The following is a 14,085-nucleotide window of genomic DNA, read 5'->3' on the forward strand; positions in this document are numbered from 1 at the left end:
AAAACACTGTCCTAGATTAAATCTACTATATCCCTTTCCTGTCTGCAAACACTTTATTTCCTTTGTGTGAAACCCTTCCCCATCTCGCCCACTGCAAGTCTTCCTTATCAACAGTCCATGGTCTGTCCATCACATTTCAAAACCTTTCTCAAGATGCAGCTGGGTCTCACCTAACCGTCCAACATCAGGGTTGTTCATGTCATCTGGAGCTCAGGTCAACTCGCTGCAAGTGGGATCAGTTTCTTTCTCATTGTTAAGTTATATCCATCTCAGTTGTTTCCTTCATTCAACAAATATTTATCAAGCCACTGCTATACAGCAGGATCTGCGCTCAGCCCTGGAAATACAGTAGTGGACAAAACAGACAAAAGTCCTTGCCCCTTGTGGAGCTTACATTTTTATGTGCATGTCCTCCCCAAAGAGATTCCAAGTTCTGCAATAGGAACTTGGTCTCCTACTGGTTTTATATCCTTTTAAAGGACTTAGTAATAATAATTCAGTTAAAGCCGTTATAGCAAACATGACACAAAATTCATGACAAAGCTATTTCATGTCTTCAGAACCTCTGGTTTTTATTTTCTTGTTACTTGAAAATTAATTCTGAATAATAATTTATCTGCTGTCTACTTATGTTCCATATTCTGTTTAGAATCAAAGACCCAAAATTTAAGGGGAAAAGGTAAATGACAATTATTTGCAGTTCTTTAATTCTGTAATCAGCATGATACCATTACATTTGTCTCATACTTTTTTCTTAAATAGCTCTACTACCCTTATGAAAAGAACTTGCTTAATTTCCCAAACTTACCCAACCAGTTTGCTTGATTTGCCAAAACTACAAGGAGCTTTTAGAAAGGAACAGTACTATTCTGTCAGTTCTCTTGATCCATTCTGGAGTTGAGAACATTTTTTAACTTTTTTTTTCTTACCTCACCATAGATCTAGTGAGCATGAATTTCACACTCACATAACTCAGGCATGACTTCTGATGTCCATCAATGCTGAGCTAATTTAGTCAGACCAATCCTCCTATTGAAGATTACTAAAAGTACTGAATAAAATATATTTTCATCTTATTAAAAAACATCAGTAAGCCAAAACATAGTAAGGCATTACCAGGCCCAGAATAGATGAGAACAAAGAAAAGTAGGCCAAACACTAGGAGCTGCTTTTGTTCCAAGGGCATTTGCCTATTTGGACTATGAAACTGAGCTGTGGCTTCAATGGATTCCTGGGGTGAGAGGAATGGAAATCAGATCCCAGGGCCCACCAAATGTGGAGAGTATAATAGGAGAACCCCATATTAAAGTGGAACACAGAAGTCAGCTCATCCCCTCCCACCCCCCTCAGAGAGCCATGGAAAGAGTTGCTTTAATCCAGCACAGAGCAGAGCAGGAAGAGAAAAAAAGGAAACCCAGACCCCAAGAGGCTGTAACCATAGGCATATTTGAAGCCTAAAATGTACAGCCCCAAATGTGTATCACTGCCCAAAATCTAGTTTGGAGTGGTACCAGACTGTCTACTCAAGCCCCCAAAAGAAGCAAGTGCAAACTTTCTCCAGGGGAGAAATAAAGCTCATCTTATTGAGCCTTTGAGAGTCCTCAACTTATACTTTCTCAAGTGGTATGAGCAGCACAGAATCAAAGGTAACCAAGCACACAAAGAAACAAGGCAGCAGGAGCAAGAACCAGTAGGAAGAACAGACAGCAGAATCAGACACTCAGAAACTTCAAATATTGGAATTACCACATTCAGATTATTGAAAGAAAATGCTTGTCATAGTTAAAGAAAATTTTAAAGCTTGAAAATACCTGAAAGGAGCATGAATCTATAAAATTGTGAAAGCAGTTTTTTTTAAAGGGTCAAATAGAATCTCTGGAGATTAAAAAATACAATAATTAATATAAAAAGATAAATGTCTTTTTCTCCATAATTGAACCTCCTGAGCCCTATTTCTGCTGATGTGGGAATTTCAAATGTGTTGATTACATCTCCAGGTTACACTTAGTCTCCTTGGGGTAAATATTCAGTAATCAGTACTCAGTAACTCAGAACTATATAAGTTCCAGGGCTTTGTACATCCTTGGATGGTGGTTTGGTCTGTGAGGTCTTCTGTCCTCTTATGGATTCTAATCCTGCCTTCTCCCCTCCTTAGGCATTCATTGGTCTCTCTCCTCAGTTGTATCCATGATCAAAGCCTCCTCACTCACTTCTGCACTCTGTTCACTCAGATAACTCTTGCTCGTCCCAACTATAAGTCCTAACCTGTGCCTCTAGAAAACATGGAAAATTCCCAGCTGCTGGGCTACCTTCTGGGGCCATACGCTCTCCATGGGACAGCCTCAGGTCCTCTCTGCCTAAAACCTCACCTAGGGAGCTCTATTTTTCCAGACAAGAAGTGGGGCAAAAATCCCCTCTCAGTCAGATCCAAACTTTTCTGGACATTTTGTCTTTCACGACCCCACTCCCCGCCTTACCCAGACTCAAGCAGAATGGGAAAGAGAGCTCTCTTTTCTCCTCTCGCTCTCTGCCAAGCTTCTCATCCATCCCAGAAATGCTTCTGTCTCCTCTCACACTGCAGGAAAATATTCTGTGCTTATTGAAGAATTTTTTTCCTGTTTTATGTTTATTGTACCAACTCTATGCTCTGAAACCTCCATGCTTTGTCTTGATATTCAAACTTTTGGAATGGAAACCACAAACAAATAATAACAATAAAAAAATTTCTCTTATCAAGATAGCTAGTGGGAAGCAACCGAATAGCACAGGGAGATTAGCTCGGTGCTTTGTGACCACCTAGAGGGGTGAGATAGGGAGGGTGGGAGGGAGGGGGATGCAAGAGGGAAGAGATATGGGAACATATGTATATGTATAGCTGATTCACTTTGTTATAAAGCAGAAACTAACACACCATTGTAAAGCAATTATACTCCAATAAAGATGTTAAAAAAAAAAAAAAAAAAGAATCTTGCTCTCAGCGTTGAAAGCTCTGGCTTTGAAGACTGTCTTTGAAAACTCAAAGCTAAGAGTATGACTCTGTTTTTACCAGCTTGTGTTCTCCCTTCTCTAAGACGTATATTTCTCTCAGGTTGAGGGTAAAGGGAAATTACTGAGAAGGAAAAATACAGTCAGTAATATTTCAAAATATTATTCTGCTGCATCAACAACTTTTCTTATCCAGTCTCTACAAAAAGAAAATCCAGTCTCTACAAAAAGAAAATCCAGTCTCTACAAAAAGAAAATCCAGTCTCTACAAAAAGTTCATTGTGTTTAACAATGAACTTGGTATAACAAAATTATCCTGCGGCAAAAATGTGTGGGCCATAGAGTTTTGTTATATAAGGATTTGATCAGCCCATAGGTTTCAAGAGCAGGCCACTGGCAAATGTATTAATTTACCATGCATTTCTCATAACACAGGTCAAAAATAGTGTTATTAAACAGAAGATTTGGAACAAAGATATATTTACTTTGGCTAGTAGCTATGAAGATCCAATCCATTTTCTTTTAATCTCAAAATTAAGAAGGCTATACTGTTACCATGATTATGTCACCCCTAAATGTCATTAGGGAGGGTTTTGTTTTTTAATGAGAAATCATGCCATACATTGACAGTTCAAAAATGACTCTACTCATCACCTAAAAATATTACAACATTTATCATTATTAAAAATAGTTTGGGTTTCATTGAAGGAGTAACTGTTTTTCACACAAATTCTGAGATCTTTCTTTCCTTTGACGTTAAAAATATGTATAAAGAGAAGCAGGTGAAATCTGCCAACTTTATATTTGGAAAGAAATACAGAGATAATTTTCCTGCCAGCAGTCTTGGATATAAACCAAGTAGATAAAGTCATCAGAAAGGATTAATTGTGTCCCAACATACGTAAATGAGCTGCCACTTTTGGTATGCTGACCATTAATGTTTTAGACTAGAGAGTACAGTGCCTCTTTCAGCTAGAATTGAAATGTTCCCGAAGACCAACTGGAAAACACATTAAGAATACATTGGAATATCCATAAGTTTTTTAGCATACCTCTGATTGTAACTACTGATAGAGCCCATATCAGTCCTATGGAATCGGCCTCTATTCTGTACATCTGTATTTAAGGCAAACAACAACAAAATCCTCCAATTATCAGAGATTTAGCTATGAAAAAAGGATTCACCTAGAGCTGAAATTTACAAAAACAAAACTATAGAACCTTCCCATTTTTAAGATTTCAGTTTAATAAGTTTTTGAGATTGTTTTTGAAAAGTGAATCTATCCATTATTAAGTCATTTACAGAGTGTTAGAGTTCAGGGTACATGTGTCATGAAGATCAGTGCTATGGTTTCCACAGCAACTATAGCTCTGTCTCACTTGACTCCTCACTTTGTGCTTTATTCAGCCTGTGGTAGTATATTCAGGCCCATGGTGAGTACAGGTAGGTGAATATAGGCACACACGCACACCTGTGTATAGATAAGTTCTCTTCTGTGAGACCTAGGTTTTCCTTTTCATCATGTCATGATATACTTAAGCTTTAAGCTTGGAATCAACAGAGCCTTTTGCAGGCCTTTCAATTCCCAGGCATTGTAGTAAAATACTTTTATAATGAGAATTATGACCTCTTGCATATTTTTTAAAAAGTTAAATGATCACATGTTCAAATAACCCAAATCTGCTAAGTTTACAACTAAGAGACCTGTCACTAATTCAAGAAAGGAGTCTTCTCTTGAGCCCACTGCTAATTCTAGAAATGAGATTGATAGAATAAGGGGATATTTCAGCTCAATTTTCCTTGAAACCAAGTATCTGGGGTTAACGCAACAGCACTTCAGTCCCATCCAACTGAGCTGCTCAATTGCTTTGAGATTCTTGATAGATTGGTCGATTGGGCTAACTGTATCTATCACAGCAGGCCCCAGTGCTTGACTGATTGCTGTGTAGTGCAATTAACGGGCCACCAAGTTATTTAGAAGACTTGTCCCCACCGTGAAAGACAAGCTCCATCCCCAAAATTCTAGAGCTTCTTGCTCCACAGTTTTCGTGGCAAGAATTCCTCCTAAAGGAAACCACTGTTTGCACCTTTGGTGTTCATTTATGAATATATCCAACAAATATTTGTAGAGTGCCTACCATATGTGAGGGGCTGCGCTGGGCACTATAGGCCCTATGCTGACCCTGTCTTAAGTGCCTTGAATGGGGGTCTGAAAAGGACCCACAGCAAAGTGAACAGTGTTGAATATTCTCACTCTTAGGTCGTTCTCAGCTACCAAACCCTTAATATGACTTTAGCATAGCCACTGCCATGTTTTCCTCTTCCATTACAGGCTTTCATTTACCTCCCCAGGTACTGCCCTACTATTTTTTTTTTTTTTTTTGGCCGTGTTGGGTCTTCGCTGCTGTGCGCAGGTTTTCTCTAGATGCGGCGAGTGGGGGCTACTCTTTGTTGCGGTGCTCAGGCTTCTCATTGCGGTGGCTTCTCTTGTTGTGGAGCACGGGCTTCAGTAGTTGTGGCATGTGGGCTCAATAGTTGTGGCTCGCAGGCTCAGTAGTGGTGGCGCACAGGCTTAGTTGCTCCGCAGCATGTGGGATCTTCCCAGACCAGGGCTCGAACCCGTGTCCCTTGCATTAGCAGGTGGATCCTTAACCACTGTGCCACCAGGGAAGCCCCCCTGCCCTACTACTGGTCCTTCCTCCAGAGTCCCCACTCTTCCTTATTCTCCGTGTCCTTTCCTCTTACCACATAAATCACAATTTGATCCCCACTTTCATCTCAACCCTACCTCCCAGCTTCTCACACCCAGCTGCTCCATCCTTCATCTACTTTCCTTTTTTTCTTCCTTCATTCCTTTTCTCCCTGAGGATTTCGAAGTCTTCAAGAGACAGGGAGATCCAAGGCACCATGTGGCTTTTGTCTCAATAGTTCAGGGCCTGATAGCGTTCAAGGAGTTAGTTTGGGACTCAAGAGTTGAGCCTCCTTGGCTACATCCTGGTTAAATAAGCACTCTGGTATTGGTATGAGGATCTAGCCACTATTCATCTCACTGCTTTTTCGGTAAATGTCTCCATGTCCCATACAAGCCATTACCTTCTTTATCTTCCCCCCGAACCAGCCTGAACTTACAGAGAAAAGACACCATCTATAAATTCACCCGAACCAGAATCCTAGGAATAATCGAAGGCCCTCCCTGCTCACTAACCCTTCCTTATCCCCTCCGTCACCAAGCCCTATGGGTTTATCTTCACTGTCACTGCCTTATTTAGGTTCTTATCACCTCTGGCCTGAATTATTGCCCTACCCCCTCACTGATTAGTCCAATCTACCACCACCCATCACCACACACCATACTGGTGCCCTCACCTCCATCCATCAAATTCATCCCTCCAAAAGCAACCATGGAATTTTTCCCAAAGTAGATGTCACTTCTTGGCCTGAATCCCCAGAGCTTTCAGAATAACATTCAGACTCCTTGGTTTATGACACATGGTTCATGATCAGATCTTGCTTCCATTAGTAGCTTCCTTTCCCAGCAACCTACCATCCACCCATGCACTCTTTATTCCAACCGTATAGAACAGTGTGTGGCTCCTGTAAATTCTGCTGATTCATACCTGCGCTATTTCACATGTACCGCCTTCTCCTGGAATGCCCTTCTTCTCATCGTAGGGAAGGAAAAATTAGTTTTCCCTCTGTCCTTCTAACTTCTCAGCTGTAACAAAAGGCAGATTAATAAAAGCAAACAAGTTTATTAGCATGTATCTCTCATGTATACATGAGAGATGCCCAGGGAAAAATAAGTAACTCTCAAAAGAGGTGGCTTTAGAATCCAGGCTTAAATACCATCTTAAGCTAAAAAAAAAAAAAAATGGTGTGGAGGAGGCCAGTTATGGGGAGATGACCATGAGCAGGAGGGTTTGTTATGTAGATTTACATTCTTTTAAATCTCCATTCGTAAGAGTTTCTGGTGATTTAGAGTCATCTTTCTCTCCCTGGTAGGGAAAGGGAAAGAAAGAGAGAGAGACTCTAATAAATGGAGATTTCCTTTATAAATATAAATTTCCCTTACAAAAGGGTAACTTCTACTCTGTTTTCAAAGCTTTTCCTCTGTCTGCTGTTTCTCAAAATAATCAGCTCAAAATAACTCTGCCAAAGAGGCACAATTTGGGGTGGCATACTTTACCACCCTTCACCACGAATAGTCAAATTAACTCTCATTGATCTTACTGATCCTTCAGACTGCACTTACTGTGTGTTGTGCACTGTGCTAGGAACAGTATATGTGTTCCTTGAACCGTAACTCCAATTTAGATGTCCTTCATTTAGGCTCCTAAGCATTCTATGAATATCTCTATTAGAGCATCAATCATAGATAACATTCATTTTGTCAGCCTCATTCATTTATTCAACCAATATTTATTTACTATATGCCATACGATAGTGGGCAACTTAGACAAGTTTTCTACTCTCCAGTTCTTACAGTCTAGGAAGGAAGAAAGACACCTGAGAAATAACAATAAAGTGGGTAAGTGTCATGGGAGGGAAAGTGGAAGGTTCTTCAGGTTATGGGGCTCTTAACACCAGCCAGAAGGTCAGAAAAGGCTTCTCTAGGGAGTCTTCCTTCAGCTGAGGCTGAGGCATGTTCTAGGAAAAGCGTCAGCCCATGGAAGACCTAAAAATGAGAGAGCACATGCATTTGTAGTGAAAGGAGTTCACTACAAATGGAGACAGTCTGGCAAGACACCAAGTTTGAGAGGCGGTAGAGGCTTGGGCGAGTGGAGGGCTGTGGAAGACTTTTTAAGGAATTTAGGTTCTTATCCCCCAAATAATGGGAAGGCCATTGATCAGAATAAGATAAGAAGGGAGTGACATGATCAGACTTGCCTTTTAGAATGATCGCTGTGGCAGCCCATGAGAATGGAGTGGTTGGGGGGATCAGGAAGAGGTTAAATGCAGGAACACGAATTAGGACACTGTTATTAATCCAAATGAGAGATGATAGTAGACGAAACTAGATAGTACCGGTAGGGGTGAAGAAATGTGGACAAACTTTAAAGCTGCTTGGGAGGTAGAATTGACAGGATTCATTGACTTATTAGAAAAAAAGACGTGAGGGAGAGAGAGTCAGGGATAATCCCAAATTTCTGGATTTAGAGGATCGTAGGTATCATTCCCATAATTGGGAATGTTTGGATGGAGAGGCAGTTTTAAGAGAAAGAAAAAAGCTCAGTTTGGGACACATAGATTTTGAGGGAAACAAACAAGTAAAGTTGTCCAGTGGACATTTGAATATGCATGGACCTAAAGTTCAGAGAAGATGAAGACCAGTCTGGAAATAGACATCTGAAAGTCACTAGCATATAGGTTGTAATTAATTAAGGCCAAGAGGATGAATATGATGCCATTAGACAGTAGGTCTAATGAGACAAGAGCCGTACATTATTTACCTCTGTATCACCAGGGTCTAATATCATGCCTGAAACAGAGTATGTGCTTTGATCATTTTATTGAATGAATGAATGAGTGAATGAATGAATGTGAGTGAATAAGTGAATGAACAGTGTGAAATACAACCAAGTTTAATTCAAAAAACTGCCTGAATATAAAATATTGAAAGATTAAAATTATTATGGTATTAATATGCACCAACCAAGTTTTTAGAACAACAGTACTGGAATGGATAATCTAGGGAAAAAAGTTGCATAGAATAATAACTACTCTGAAGACCAATCAAATGCATTTAATTTCTACAAATTAAAGCACAGTTACAGTCCAAAAATTACCAAAGCAGGTTGCAAATGCTATTTTATTATCATTATTCATACGTGTCTATGATGGTGCAATTAAAATTTGATAATCATATTTGTCTATGCATAATGATTAGCAAGAGACAGAGATTAAAGGGATAGTTAAAGAGAAGCAAAAGTGAGCAACCTTTAAGCCTCACCTTTGGCGTCACACAAACTTCCTTTCAGCAGTGGCCTGTCATGGTGCCTTGCTTTCCATTTTCTACTTGCTCCGCTCAGAGATCTTAAATGTGAAGATACAGCAAAACTCCTCCTGTGTATTATAGTGGTAATTTTCTAATTATTTTCAAAGGGAACTCTTTGAATCCTTTTGTTCTTTCATTGAACATAACATTTAAATATAGGAACACAGTCTCTGGAACCAAACTCTGTCTACCAGCAAGGGAAACGGATGTTGGCTCCACTACTGAAAGACTCTGTCCCCGCTACTTTGTAAGCATGTCTCTTTTTTTTATGTTGATTCTTTCATTTCATCAGAAAGCCTAGGAAGTACAACTGAGAGATTTTTATTTTCGATTTCTGTTTCATAATCCCAGTCATTAGTACAAGGCCAAAAGATAAATCTCAAGTGAGTCGTTATCAAGTGCATACACAGTAGAGGAAAACATCCCTGCCAAAGGCAGACATGGGTGCACGTTGCAATGCACCTGTTCGGTAGGTGGAGGAGCTCAGAGAAGGTTGTTCAACCTGTGTTGGCCTCAGTGATCTCATCTGTAAAGTGAGGGATTGGATTTGGTTGCTTCTAAGACCCCCTACTAGCTCTATAATTTTATTATTTTATTATACCCTCAGGAACATTTTATTATTTTAAACTATGTAGACTTTATTAAATTTGACTTTGCTTCATCATTCTATTATATCTGTTCGCTATTAAATACCATTTTATGATATACTGATTATGTCTCCATGGCTGGTGGAAACTAAAGGGCTAGAGACATAGGATGAGCATGGGGATACGATAACACTAACCATAGTGCTTCCATTCCTTGGGTGTTTACATGGGCCAGGCATTGGCCTAGGCATTTGCTCTACCTCATTTAATCTTCACAGCAATCCCATGGAGTAAGTATTAATATCCCCTTTTTATAGAAGATGAAACTTACACTTGTATGTATTGATAACTTGGCAGCTAGAAAGTGGTACAGCTCAATTACAACCCCAGGTCTGCCTGCGTCCAGAGCCTCTGCTCTTAACCACTACGTTAGATCTGGATTTCTGGCTGGGTCACATTCTGAAGGTTGGCGTGAACCCAGTAAAACCAGGTAGCACTTGGGGAAGAGAGTTAAACGGAGCCATCGTGGGTGCTTATCACAAAATACAGACTTGAGAGGTAAGCAAGGGAGAGAAAACTACAATTGTGCTGGAGGATTGTTCACATTGTGGTTGTAAGGCTACATGATATGTCACGTCCAAGAGGAGAGGCAAGAATAGACATGGGAAAATGAACAGTGACATGGGTAACCTGTAGAATCTTAGCAGAATTCCCTCCAAGTCTTCATCATTAAGGCCAGATACAGCAGGATCATGTGGAAATTCTCCTTTAAATAGTACTAGTGGTGGCGTAAGGAAATAGAGTGAAAGTATCCATAAGACAATGGAAATGGACCCCAGGAAACAGATGGCAAGTAGTTTGTGCTCAAGAGAAGCACATTAGAGAAGCTTTCTGAATTGGTCAAGGAAGGAAAGGAGAGATGGAGAAGATGCGCTGGGCAGAGATCTCATGTGCCTGATACTTACGACTAGGAAATACAACAGGCGTCATTGGGACTGGTGTTCTGTAATGCCAGGCTATCTTGGTTCACTTGGTGAAGCCCTCAGAGGCAACCACGCCCACTGTTTAGAAAGGCTTTAATCTTAACAAAAGGTGATTTAGAACATCAAAAGTAAGTGGTTTGCTTTCATCAGAAAAATGCAGTTGGTTCTTATAAAGTATTCTTGCTTTTTAAAAAAAATTAATCTGAATCCAACCAAACCTCTATATTAGTTATCAGTTTATAGCAAATGGAGGGGATAGAGAAACAAGTTAAATGATACCACAAGGAAGTAATCAGCCAAATTTTATATTTTATAAAATCCAGTTTCTCCAACCACAAATGTCCCAGTTTCTCCAACAGCCTAATGGCATGAAATAAAGGGAGATAAATGGAATAAAAGATACTTAGATCTTAATTTAGAAATAAGTAATTGGTATAAGAATACAACTTGTAGTCATTTCAAGGAAGTAATTGGACAATAGAGTACATGTGTGTATGTGGGTTTCCACTGCTCTGTTGCTTGTAATGGTGGAAATACAGTGCTTCCACTGAAAAGGATGCAGTATTGAGACAGAAAAGTAAAGTAAGAGGGAGGAAAAATGCAGGGTACAGGCAGTATGGACCATGTGGATGGTATGGAAATCAGAAAACCTAGATTTTAATGTAAGGCTAGTTCCCACTGTTAGACCTTGAGCAAATCAACCTCTCTGAGACTCTATTTCCTCATCTTAAAATAAAGATAATTTTAGTTCCTATCTCATAGAGATGCTATGAGAATTAAATATAATAATGTTAAGCACAAAGCTTGGCAGAGTAAACATTTGCTATATCCTCCTAGAATATACACCAGACTTTCTAGAGTGGTCATGGCTCTCTAGAGAGGAAATTATGTATTTTTTCCCTTTTCTGTTTTAGATAGAATTTCATTGTCATTCAACTCTAAAGTTTTTGTCATTTTCATTGTAAGAATACATGTGTGTATCCTTTTAAAATATTAATAAACTTTATTTCTTAGAGCACTTTTAGGTTCACAGCAAAATTGAGAAAAGAGAGTACAGCGTCTCCACATATCTCCTGACCACACACACGTACAAAATCCCCCGCTATCGACACTGTGTCCTTTTTGAACTATGAGTTAGTTAGGTCTGATTTTAAATTTTCAAATAACTGGGAAATTTTAACAGATAATTTGATATTTAGTTGCACTGTCATCAGAGAAAATGGTTTGTATAATCTTGATTCAATAAGAATTTATACTTAAACTTTCATTTTCCTATGTAACCTAATACCTGGTAAATATTTGAAAAGAAAGCATATTTTCCATATGCAGGAGTCTATATATTTTCAATATGCTGTCATTCTTTAACATGTATTTTTAAATCCCTGACTATAACTGTGGATTTGTCCATTTTTCTTGTAATTTTTCTTGTGTTTTAAAGGTTATATAGCAACTCTCTTAATCCTGATTGATCTTTTTTGCCTCCTGTTCTCTTTTGTTATGTGAACTATTTACATAAGGTAGCACAGGAGAAGAAGTGATAGCGAGATGGGAAGACTTCCAGCAGTGCAAGATTCAGAATGCAGAAGGGTGTAGTGGTTACTGGCATGTTCTTTGGATAAAGACTGATGTAGACTGAAGTCCAGGCTTATCATGTCTGAGCTTCAGTGTACTCATCCGTACAATGTGGCTGATGACAATAACAGTACCCACTCCAATCCAAACTCACATCTGGTGGTGCCTTAGGCTAAAGGTCGGGGCATTGCAGAATCCTGAAAGATTTCCTAGAAGTCGTAATTGGGAAATTAATCTGTGTTGACTTGAAATAATGCATGAGCTTAAGAGGACTTACATACTTGTAGTAATGAAAAGGGAATTATAAAAAATCATTTCCTAGCTAAACTGAAATCCCCAGAGGGTCATTGTAGTGCCACTGGTCAGTGTTCTTGAATCCTTGGTTCATCACCAGTTTTCAGAGGCACTAGAGGAGCTGAAGAAATCTCCCGATTTCTCTTTCATTTTATCACATGCTCCATAGGCAAAGTGAAAGCTTTCCTCAGTTCTCACTTTGTGAGTAAATTCTGACTAAACCAAAGTAATTTGTCAATTCAGTCATAATATTTCTAATATCCCAAGAAACTATAATAATTTAAATAATAATGGGATTTCACTTAACGCCTGTTCCTTTTACTTTCTTACATAAATTAAGACCCTCTGTCTATCTTTTCTCCATGAAAGTACATAAAGCCAAACCTAATCTTCTCCTGACAGAACACATCCATAAAAATGAGCTTTGAAGTCTGCAGATCGCTAAAAGGAATGTTCTGCCTGGAACGGACACAGTTTATAATAGTTGTGAACGTTTAACTTTCCAAAGTGTCCACAAGATTTAATAGCTTTATCCAGCTCTAAAAAAAATACCCTTCTCTGGCCCTCATTTATCTAGAGATTAGTTTATTAGCAAATATTTGTGCTCTGCTATGTGCCAGGCACTGTTCTAGGCTTTGGGGAAACAAAAATTGGTAAGACATGGTCCATGGTGAAGGGAATCCTAGTCTGTTTAGTAAACAAGCAAAGCAATGAATTAATACATTCATTTTACGAAAACATAAGCTATACAAAAAGGAAAGTTCCGTTCCTAGGGGTGGCCTGAGTCCTGGGGGAGGGGCCCCGGCCGCTAGGCATCTTGCTGCTGGATGAAGGGCTGAGGATGGCTTTCATGCCGTCCTGCGGGCAGATGAGCACCACGGAGGTGCCCCTTCACACCACCAGACCCAGCTGCCGGGTGTCCTCTGTGAGCTTGTACTGGTCGTCAGGGTCTCTCATGTACTCGATGGTGCCGTCCAGCACGAGACTGAGCAGCGGGTCAAACCCTTTCAGGATTCCACTGGCTTCTCGGCCTCCCTAGAACTTCACTAGGATCGTCTTGTCGATGTACTTGGACAGGTCCAAGACGCTCTCCTTCTTTTTCTTCTCTTTGTCTGCCATCTTGCCCGGCCGCGTCGCTGCCTATCTAGGTTTATATCAGAGGTTGAAAACAGGTAAGCTGAAGACATTTGACCCACGTGGCATTTTTGTTTTTAATCCAGAAATTTCAAATAGAAATATGAGTTTTGGGGTTGTCTGGAAGAGTCAACAAATGTGAAAGAATGGCACTCTGGACTAACTTTCCTGTGTGGCTGCTTTTAACCAGAATTAAGAAGCCCTGCTCCCTTTCGAAGGGACACATACCCCCTGAGGCCCGCCTGCTTTACATACTTGGGTTATCTGCCTGGCTGCTGGAGGAAGGAAGCCTGTGACCTTGATCTTTACCAAATAATCACAAACAAGGTGGTTTGCTGAGTACCAGTGATCACTCGCACAGCACTTATAATCTGTGCTTTGATACTTCTTTGTAATCTAAAGATAACATTCTAAATTAAATTATTTTAATAAATACAAAACCCAGCATCATTAGTAATGCTGCAGGAGACCCTCAGCAGCCAGGAATGATCTGGAGTTTTCTTTGACTAAAACATAAAGGTACTAAATATATAA

The 14,085-nt window shown here is 39.7% G+C and overlaps 1 pseudogene; it reads right to left on the reverse strand.

Moving 5' to 3' along the window:
• Nucleotides 1-13,225: 13,225 nt before the first annotated feature.
• LOC137766798 (U6 snRNA-associated Sm-like protein LSm7 pseudogene) lies at nucleotides 13,226-13,537 on the reverse strand (annotated as a pseudogene).
• Between the last annotated feature and the right edge of the window lie 548 nt (nucleotides 13,538-14,085).

This window comes from Eschrichtius robustus, chromosome 6 (genome assembly GCF_028021215.1).
Source record: "Eschrichtius robustus isolate mEscRob2 chromosome 6, mEscRob2.pri, whole genome shotgun sequence".
In the NCBI taxonomy this organism is placed as follows: domain Eukaryota; kingdom Metazoa; phylum Chordata; class Mammalia; order Artiodactyla; family Eschrichtiidae; genus Eschrichtius; species Eschrichtius robustus.